The following is a 7519-nucleotide window of genomic DNA, read 5'->3' on the forward strand; positions in this document are numbered from 1 at the left end:
AGAAAAACCTGTAAAAATACACATTTGTATCTAAAGAGCAATCAAAATAAATCGGAGACAGAACAACTTTTCTTAAAAAAAAATAAAAAAAATCTACGTTAACTGAATAACGTTAACGTGTTTTTTACACGTTTTGCCTCAAAATATGCCTAAACGCTTTATGTTTATTTTTCCAAACAATTATATGTAAATTATTAACGCCTTGCGAATCGCCTGGTCAAAATGCAGATGTCTGCTGTGTCCCAAATTGAATATGTGTTGGTGTGAAACCATCTTACCTGTGAAGTAGTGCAGAAGTGGCAGCATCATGTTCAGTTTTGCTGGAGGAGGGTCTGGTGCACTTCAAACAATGTTAATGCGAGGAAAGAACATTATGTGGACATGTAAAAATAAAATATTAAGAAGTCATCCACAACGTTAACGCATTGGAACAAATTGGTCTTCCAAATTGATAATGACCATAAACATGCCCCTAAGTTAGTAATGACATTACTTACAAGCATCACAGTTAATGGCTTAGAACTGCCACCATAAATTGCAATCAGTTCCCATAGGAAATATGTTTTATTCATTTGGTTGATTCGTTATTTTGTCATTTACCTGGTTATAGTAAAATATGCTCCTTTTTGTGGCACTTTCTGCTCATGTACCAGTATAAAGATGGGTTTTGTGGTTTGTCAAAAGCTTAGCCCCATGATGATTATGCAGCAGAAAGGGTGAAAAGTTAAACCTTCTGTTCAACATATACCTTTTCTGTATATGTGGAGAAATTGACTGGCACTTCAAACAAACCTCTTTGAGATAAATTTTTTTTCTGCTCTTCAAGGATTAACACAAGTCAAGTCATGGAAATGATCTATCCTGCAATGGCGAACCAAAATGCAGCATGAGCCACTTGGTTGTTGTAGCTTGAAAGTAGTAGTTTTTGACGGATTCAGGAATGGTAGTGCCATCTTAAGAAACACGATCCGTTCCCCTTGGCCATTTGGAAAAGTTTCATTAACCTCTAGACACGTTCTGAGAACATTGTTGGTTTTTTCTCATGCTGTTTATCTCAAACTGAAAAAAATGAATTAATTATAAGGCGGAATTAACTTTTAAGATTTGCCTGAAGATGGTTACCTGAAAATGATCACCTACTGAAGAATTAAAAGGATCTGTAGCTCTTAACATGTTGCCCTGCTCAAAAAGAGGGAAAAGAGACACATTTCAAATTTCAAGGGGTGCATAACACAATGCTCACATTGGTTGTGCCTACACATGTGTGAAATTAAAGCTATCACGACCTTCCATCTGACTGAGAATGCTATTTCTCTTGATAAAACATTTCGGTCTGCAAATGTATCAGCGAGGACACATTTTCCCGTTTAATGCCCTGCTAGTCACAAGGGTGCTATAATGGCAACAAGATGCATCTACAAAACGAGTGTGTGCATGCACATGTCCATGAGCAAGATTATGTGTGTATGAGTATCCATATTCATTAGAGGTGTGGAGGAGAATCCAATAACGACTGTGTCAGTGGAGATTAAAGAGACTGACCTTTGGTGACTTAGTAGTGGGAGCAGTGGTGTTTGTGTGTGTGTGTAAGTGTGTGTGTTTGCCACGTTGTTGTGAGGTAGCTGACAGTGAAGCAGAGGAAGAAAGAAGGCGGAAAGGAGCAATAAGTGAAAAAGGGATGCAGGAATGTCACAACTCGAGATAAACGTTGCCTCGGATGCGGTATGATTTATTCCCTGTTACACTCCGCCATATTTCTTTTTTTGGGGGGTTTGGTTCACCAGGTGCGATGCAAGCTGTTGTTTTGACGTGTGAGGAAAAACACTAGGATTCGACTGGAAGTCCTCACATTTATTTTCTGGTTGCATATCAAGTTGGAGAGAAAGCACAACAAACTCAAAACGAGGCAAGCGTCAACGAGTGGAGGGGTGAACCTGCACAGCTTTGTAATCTGTGTTAACTTTCTGTAAACTTTGTGGGGATTTTGTGTGACAGACAGAAATGGACAATTGTGAATTTGAAAGATGGATTTTGATATTTGAAAATAAAAAGAAGAGCTGAGAAAAGACAAATTTCTGTCTGGCCTCCCTAAGTCATTAAAGCAGTTTTACTCTTGCATGTTTATAGTGATCATTTGTGAATCCAGTTCAAAAATAAACCAAATGATGGGATCTTCAAGAATTGAAGGACATGGCACTGCTATGTGAACCCCCATAATTCCCTGCTGCTTTGCTTCACAGCGAACTGCTTTTACATCAACTACCGGAATATATTCAAAAATATAGATTATTATATGCATTATATGCATTTTAACTGTAGTTTATGTTATTTTTATTTTATCACTTGTCCTTAGAGATACAAACTTATATAAAGTGCACATAACCCTGCATTAGTGTGCTCCATAAAAACAGTCAGATGAGAGCAAGTCTCTTCCTGGAACAGTTGAATGAGTTTTTAGCTTGGATCGCACACAGAACATGTCAGAATGACATTTTTCTTCCATCAGAGGGAAATACAGTTGAGGCCAGTGCCTTGTCCACAAATGGCACACAGGTAATCAAGCAGTCTGAACATGTGTCTGGGACAGTTAAAAGAGCGGAACAGGACTCATTATTTTTGGGGTCGAGGAAGAAAAGTGGACAGCCTTAAAAAAAAAACAGAGAGAAGGGAAGAAAGCAAGAAAGAAAGACAGAAAAAAGGGACAAATGGGAAATTAGTTTTACCACAGAGAGATGTCGGTCTGCGTTAAAACTTTGCTTTAGCCAGCAATAAATCCTAGATATGAGGAGCACACGCTAGCACAGGCACCACGAGTCTCCCACGTGATTCAGTTTCTGCTTATGAAATTGTTACATTGTGAAATTATTAGCACAACCTCTGCTATGAATGCTCTTTGCTGCTTTGACTAAACATTAAATCCCTGCTGACTCATGCTGCAGATTTGGGGTCACTCTCCTCTGACTTTTAGTTGCCATGGACTTAAAGCAGCTGATGAGAATCAATGGACAGGCAAACGCAGGGTCCTACCTGCACCTTCCCTGCCACGGCCATCCTTCTGACGCTGAGCGGACACGAAGTCATGCCGCGTCCCCTGGCGTCCCTCTTGAGCCTCCCGCGTCCTCTGTCAGGTGGCCTGACATCCAGCACATCACTAAGCCATCGATCCACACACAACAGTAAAAGCGAGGGAGATCATGAAAGCTGCAAGGTGGCAAAGGAGGAAGGTCGGGGAGCTTCTGAGAGACAGAGAAGATACGCTGCAGGGGTGATGGAGTGATACCAAGGTATAGTAATAGATAGCATCGGGGAGTTAGAGAGCTATCAGAGAGACGCTGGGAGGACTGCTCGAAAGCTGACTGACTGACTGACAGACTGGTAAAGGCGTGATAGCCTACCACCTGCAGACAGCAACTCTCGTTTTGATCACACACTTTGCTGGTTTGGTAAACTGGTTTAAGGTGTTTTCAAAGTGCTGGGCTTCCCTCTTTGATCTGCACTATTAAATGACAGGCAACAAAAGCTGAATTGCTAAGGGTGTTTTATAGTATTTACTGAAAGAATAAGCTTGAAAAAAACTAACAACATATTTGAGATTATATGGAGAAATGTGTCAATATTAATGGGCCAATGTCTAGCTATCACATAGGAAATAACAGAAAGCAAAAGGAACCAAAGAGAATTAACTATTCAGATCAAGCCAATGATGAATAGAACCAACATATGTTTGTTATGTACTGACCCTTGGCTAAATGAGTTAAATAAAACTGGACCTTCTCTATCGGAAAAATAAGATGATTAAAAGCTACAAGATCAACTATCTACTTAATTCCCAGATGTAAAAAAATATATTATTTTGATTGGATAATTTAGAGTTTTACAAACTACTTGTAATTTTGAGAGAAAAGTTAGAGGGGGGGAAAAAAGAAGTTCTCTTTATTAGACATTCCTGATTTGGCTTCTGCAGAGACTTTGGAGACCACTGGACTACACTACTACAGTGTGTGAATGTTTGAAATCACATGCTGAGTGAATGGGTGAATGACTGAATGTGTTGTGAAGTTCTCCGGACTAGATAAAGAACTGCGTTTAGGACAGGTCACAGTATCGTCTATATGACTTCTTTAGAAACATTTCTGTTACCAATGTTTTGAAGAACAGTCTTACAACAGGAATTGCAGATCCACCCAAATCACACTAAGCTGGACTGATCAACCAATAAAAAGTGTACTTTGGGTGTTTGGGAGTTGCATCACATCATCCAGTCAATGAGTGCAAAGAGTGAAGCAGCGTCTTTTCAGTATGACGTCCGTTTTATTTATTTATTCTTTTTAAGCCAAAACATTGTCTCCTTGAGGTTGCTTTGCACATTTTAAACATATCAACATTTCACAAGAGAAAATCAGTCTTGGATAGAATTGTGAACTTAGTGAAAATTTAGGTTTTGGTCTTAGTGCAGTCAATAATGAATTATTTTTTAATTTTTCGATACGGCAACATTTTAAAATGTCAAAAAAGGGACAATTTTTTCTGCATTATTTTGACTAAATCTCATTTGCAGTGATTCATTGATGCAATTTATTGAGATTTGTGTTTGACTGGCATAACGGAGATGCCTTTGTCATGGTCTACTCTGTCATCTACTTTTGAAAAATCCTTCCATTCAGCAAGGTATTTGCACAAAGAAGCAACCAGATGGTTTTGTGCAACAAACCATCTGGTGTGTCAGGTTAGTGAATCCTGCCTCCGAGACACCACTGGCTTTGACTAAATGTTGGTATTTGATGACCTTGTCATGAAGAGAAATTAAATAATTATCATATGCTCTCAGTTTGAGCCTTTGTGTGTGTGCATAAATTTGCCTGCAAGTTGAATCGAAGCCAAGTTGAATCACATCCAAGAGCTAGATATACTACATGTAAAGCCTTTTCTATTCAGCTCAGTTTAACGTGTCAGTCTTGTTGGTACAGTGTTTTGCATCATGCTTAGGCCTGTCACGATAAATTTTGCTGAGCGATTGTCTAAAAAATTATTGCGATAAACGATAATATTGTTTCAAGACCTTTTGACACTGATTTAATGGAAATGACGTAATAATGCATGCGATTTCCTGCCATAGATAGATACATTTTATTTTCAAACGAACACATAACACTGGAACTGATAAACTAAACAAAACAACCAAAAACAAAAATAAAATGGACTCTCAGTCTCCATTAACAAAAAACGTACTTGAATAAAAACTAAACTTAAAGCCAAAGTGGAAATAAATACTGCATTCAACCAAAGAGTGCAGATTATGAAGTCTGTATACTGTATTGGCCTTCAGTAATCACTAGATTTAAATAGAGAAGATGAGGACATCCGACTACCTAATGCAGTAGTTCATACTACACGATTTTTTGCCCCTATTTTCTCCTTATCACAATCGTAGATTGTTGGCCCATCTAAGATTGTCGCTGGTGATTTCGTAACCGATCATCCTGTAGTGTGATTTGGATCGTCGTGGCCGCTCCGATCTAAATACGGGGTTTTCCCCAACTGGGAGCTTAACGCTGAATGTGACAGGTAGCCAATCAGAAAGCGCAGATTCTCCTCCATGCTTTCTGAGGGGAAAGTCCAGCGGACATCAGAGATGATATGTGGAAACAACATTAATGTTTATTCAACGTGCTTTATTCAATCATGCTTATCTTAATCATAATTTAGACCTTTAACTTTCAGTATATTCTTGTTATTGTCTTGCTGTTATTTCCGCTTTGTCTTGTTATTGTGTTATTCGTTGAGAGGATCTTTTGATTTTGTCTGACAACTACAGGTTATTGATCTATTGCCGTATTGTTTTCATTGTGTTGAGTCAGTGCAGTCTTTCCTACAATAAATGTAGTTGTCTAATGTAATATTAAAAAACATTTTTACTACACCCTTAAGTCTCACTATATGTGCATTTTTGGAACTTTTTTTTAGTCAAGAGATGAAACTTCTCTACCCCCAAATAGATCTTTCTTTGATTTGGAGGTAAAAATCTGTTCTTGGGATCCATTTTTGGTTAAGTTCCAGACAGATTGCCGCTAATGACTGCCGCCGGATCCAGTCGTCGTCATCCAGGATGATTAGGACTGTGACCTTTATCACAGCCACATAATTCAGAGCTTAGAGATTTTTATCTCTCTCTATATGCAGACAAAAAGTGACAGAGAGGGGAATATCTGGACTTATGAAACAGGAAAGGAGGGCGGGCAAATCACAGAAACAAGGTGAAGAGGGGAGTGTGAGGAGAGAACTAAAAAGGAAGAAGGGAGTGTACCCACAGATGAAGGGAAAAAGATCATACTGAGCTACTCACCCCGAAGGCACTGACATTAGAGACAGACATCATGGAGAGGAAAGGCAATGAAAGATGAGGATGGAGTGGGGGTGAAATAAAGAGGAGTGAAATGTAGCCTATGACGTTCTTTAAAAACACCTGACATTTACCTGGATTTCAGATTTTTAAGTCTAGACAGTTGAGTCCGAGAAAGGCCACCAGTCTTCGCTCTGTGCAGCAGGAATGTCGCCTTTCTGCTGGGTTCACTGCATTTCCATTCAGAATAGAAAACAGCCTTCACAATCACAAAGATCAATCATTGAGCAGAATGGAAAAAAAAAAAAAAAAAAAACTAAAAGAAAGAAAACCTCACAGACCTTGTTCGTCAGACCCAGGGGAATCAATGCCTCATCCTTACAATAGCTGCCAATATAAATTGTGTGGCTTACATCAGGTGAAGATCAAAAGGGGTTTTTTCTTCATGCAGGCTTCTAACAATGTCAAGAGACTGATGAAAATCTTGCTTAATTAAGTTTAGAGTCACTCTGGTTTTAGTAATATGACTTGACACCACCCGAGAAAAATTAATCACATTGAAGGTGCTCTATCAAAGGACGTTTGAAACCCTGAAACTGGAATCCTGTTTCCTGTTTCCAGGCCGAGGAAATCAACTTAAGAGCAGACTGGGGAAACAATTACTCTGGAAAGGGGGCAGACCTACCCGAACCAGCCCAGAAAGTTTAGCATTAATGATGTATGACGTAATGTGTTTTTGAGTTTGTAAGTTCATCAATCTGTTTGTCCTATCCTCTCTTTGTAAAAAAAAAAAAAAAAAAAAAAAAAAGAAAACAAAAAAAAAATTTGGGGAAAAATTTTTTTTTTTTTTTTTTTTTTCCCCCAATTTGCTACAACTAGTAGTGAAAATGGCTGATACAATTTTAGGTACTTTGACCTTATGTCAGTCAACCCAATTTAGATGTGATGAAGCAAGAACAAGTGAAAAGAGTTTAAGAACATCTACTACAATCATCAAGATCATCCACACATGTAAGATCGATTCCAAAGCTCCACAAATATGGGATTCTTTGGATTACTGCAACTTAATAGGTGGTCTATATTAGGAAGAGAGTAAATAGGGCTGAAACGATTCCTCGAATGATTCGAGTACCTCAATTACTAAAATTCCTCGAGGAAAATTTACCTGCCTCGAAGCTT

The 7519-nt window shown here is 38.6% G+C and overlaps 1 long non-coding RNA gene across 2 annotated transcripts in view; it reads right to left on the reverse strand.

Moving 5' to 3' along the window:
- Positions 1 to 1122: 1122 nt before the first annotated feature.
- Positions 1123 to 7519, reverse strand: part of LOC106960955 (uncharacterized) — a 32075-nt gene continuing 25678 nt past the window's right edge. For both annotated transcript variants that reach the window (XR_001427679.1, XR_001427678.1), the window contains exons 3-5: positions 6475 to 6570; positions 3028 to 3133; positions 1123 to 1179 (exon numbers count right to left, since the gene is read on the reverse strand). This is a non-coding gene — a long non-coding RNA (uncharacterized LOC106960955). The remainder of the gene's footprint in view (positions 1180 to 3027; positions 3134 to 6474; positions 6571 to 7519) is intronic.

Source organism: Poecilia latipinna, unplaced genomic scaffold (genome assembly GCF_001443285.1).
Source record: "Poecilia latipinna isolate Pla-1442-1.1 unplaced genomic scaffold, P_latipinna-1.0 Scaffold1246, whole genome shotgun sequence".
Taxonomy (NCBI): Eukaryota; Metazoa; Chordata; class Actinopteri; order Cyprinodontiformes; family Poeciliidae; genus Poecilia; species Poecilia latipinna.